Genomic DNA, 2,773 nt, shown 5'->3' on the forward strand with positions numbered 1-2,773 from the left:
GTAGGCGGACTCGTCTCCATCAGAGATGAGTCCGATGAGGGTAAATGATCCGCTGGGGTTGGGAGTTTTATGTGGTTTCCTAGGAGTGGAAGAAATAAACCTGTCATCTTGGAAGATAGAGTACATGTTTGCAGAGACATTTTTTTATAACCTTTATTTTTTCAGGGAAGTTTCACTGAGAGGAAGTCCCTCTTTTGCAGGAACACCCTGTTCACATTTGCACATATCTGTACTGTACAACAACACTTTGATCTGCTGGCCACTGAGCAGCTCCACTGGAGCAGTTGTGGTTAAGGGCCTTGCTCAGGGGCACATCAGTGGTGGTAATGAGGGAAGGGGCAAGCGCAGTTTGCAAGCACTAGTCTGGCTGGAATGAAAGTTCATCTTTCTGGCACAGCTCCAGGAGAAATCAGTTGTCAAGTAAATTCAGACTAATAAATGGTAAAAGGTATGAGTAAAGGTCTATGGGATTACTTTTGTGTCTTTAATTCCAAGCAAAACTTCTCAGGTATCAAACAAAAAAACACTAACTCAACCAAAAAAAGTGTCACCTCAAAGGTAGAACTTAAAACTTGCAAACATAACATCTGTGTAGTTGTAAACTATTGGTCTTTTATTTGTTTGATATTGTGTCCTTTTGTTTCCAGTTCCCTCTGCTTCTTTCTTAATTATCAGTCTTTTGCTCTCTCCATCACGTTTGCAGTTCTGCTCCCAGCTTTCTTGTTTGCGCTTCCAGAGTTGAGGGAAAGTTTGAGTGACAGCTCTGCCTAAGTGCAGGTAAATTAACATTAAGAGACTCTGAGTCTGGTCTGGAGGACACACAAGCCACTCCACGGCGGATTCCTACAAGATTAATAAAGTGTAAGTATTGATTTTTATATATATATATATATATATATATATATATATAATCTGTGATCTACGTTGCAAGCATGGTTACTAGACGTTTGTTGTTTCGTTGTGTTAAGTTACTAGCTAGCTAGTAAAGCTGTTTAAGTTAGCATTTAACATTAGCTAACTGCTAACGTTATCTAAAACTTGTAGCCAGCGGCTAACTACGTTACTGAGCTAATTTGCCATGGGAATCATGTATTCTTCGTGAGGCCTTCCTCAATGGAGCTGTATTAATTATCGTCTTCTCTCTGTAGAGACCTGCAGGACCCGAGCAGAGCTACAATGCTCTCCCAGGTAACGTTAGGTCAGTAACGTAGCTATATGGTCTATTAGGAAAAATGATTATCCAGCTAACTACAAATTGTTGTGGTTGCTATTGGCCAGATAATACAAAATACTAATATTGGTTAAGTTGTACAATGTAGAAGCTGTGAATGTAATATTATATCTAGAGGTTGACACATACATTAGATAATGTTCCATCTGTACACACTGTTTCTTCTTTCTTTGCACTACTTCAAGATGGCAGATAACGGACGTATTTTTTTTGTATATTTTAGCGCTGTAAATGTCAACAATATTTAGATTTAATGCATATTGTAACTACTGTCCAAACTATGTACTTACAAACACACCAAGCCCTTGACAAATACTTTGCTTAGTGATCCTTATGGTTTGATGTGATGTGCATGTGTCCTGGTGGCTGGCTAAATTCAACATGAAGCCATATCTTATTTTACACATGTAGTCAACGTGGAGGTAGGGATCTAGAAAGTGTGATCAATAATATTCCAGAAATAAGTGTTCCAGTAGTGTTCAGGAAAGCTAGAAAAATGTTTCTACAGTGCAGGCTTTATTGCAATTATTTATTATTGAGCTAATTTCAAACACTTTTTTTATCATCCACTAAGGTACTTCAAGCTTTACAATAAGAAGTCAAGGAAGGGAAGGACGACAGCCACATCCCAGCCCTTCAGAGAACTGTCCTGCAGAAAGGGCTGTCGTCCAGACTGGAGTGGTTGTCCATCAGTGAGCTCAGGAGACCAGATGATCCCAGGCGTCTGGGAGTTGTGTGTGATATTCCTGCACCATCCTCAGAAGTGTTGTTGCAGACACAAGTCAGCAGAGAAATACAGCTTGCATAGGTGAAACTGAATATGTGAAATATATACATAACCCAATTACTCAGTATGTTTGTGTATTGTTGGTGATGAAAAACGGATCCTGACCTGTGATGTACTGCAAATAATGACTGACACTGAGTTCCAGTTTCTTCTACTACCGGGGCCCCAGCCAAATACGTTCAAATATCCATTATGTATGTGAAGTTTTATATTGGACTAAAAATAAAGCATTATAATATAGTCTCAACCTTATGTCCTGTATTATATAATGAACCAAACAGATAAGGGTGAATGTAAAAAAGTGGTTTAATATATGATGTGCATTTTAAAATATAATTACAGTAAGATGATGGAAACACAAATTAAATTACAGGACAGTATACAATAGTAGGATATATTGACATACAATGGACTTAGAAACTACAAGTACACCAATGAAAACTTAAGAAAAAGGTTATTGTAAGTGTTCATTGAGTATCTCAGCAAAATATGATCAATACATACTCTATCGGTCTATACCCTGGCTGTTAGAAGCCTTAGCACACGTAGTGTTTCCTCCACAGAGAGACTGAAGGCTCCTCTCCCTCTTCTGCCACCACGTCCTCTTGGTTGGACTGCCTGCTGCCTGATGTGAGCTGTGATAGAAAATGATAACAAACTTCCTTACACAAATCAAATGGTAACAAAGTCCATATTGATAACTGCGGCTTCTAAGCTTTGGTGATTTACAATTAAAATATCTTGCTTTTAAGTAG

The 2,773-nt window shown here is 38.5% G+C and overlaps 1 long non-coding RNA gene across 2 annotated transcripts; it reads left to right on the forward strand.

Moving 5' to 3' along the window:
• Positions 1 to 911: 911 nt before the first annotated feature.
• Positions 912 to 2,257, forward strand: LOC116037650. 2 transcript variants are annotated; one of them, XR_004101910.2, is made up of 2 exons: positions 912 to 1,198; positions 1,806 to 2,257. It is a non-coding gene; the product is annotated as an uncharacterized LOC116037650 (long non-coding RNA). The 2 variants fall into 2 exon arrangements; XR_004101909.2 differs by having other exon boundaries at positions 912 to 1,188.
• Positions 2,258 to 2,773: the final 516 nt, after the last annotated feature.

Source organism: Sander lucioperca, chromosome 3, assembly GCF_008315115.2.
Source record: "Sander lucioperca isolate FBNREF2018 chromosome 3, SLUC_FBN_1.2, whole genome shotgun sequence".
Classification (NCBI taxonomy): Eukaryota; Metazoa; Chordata; class Actinopteri; order Perciformes; family Percidae; genus Sander; species Sander lucioperca.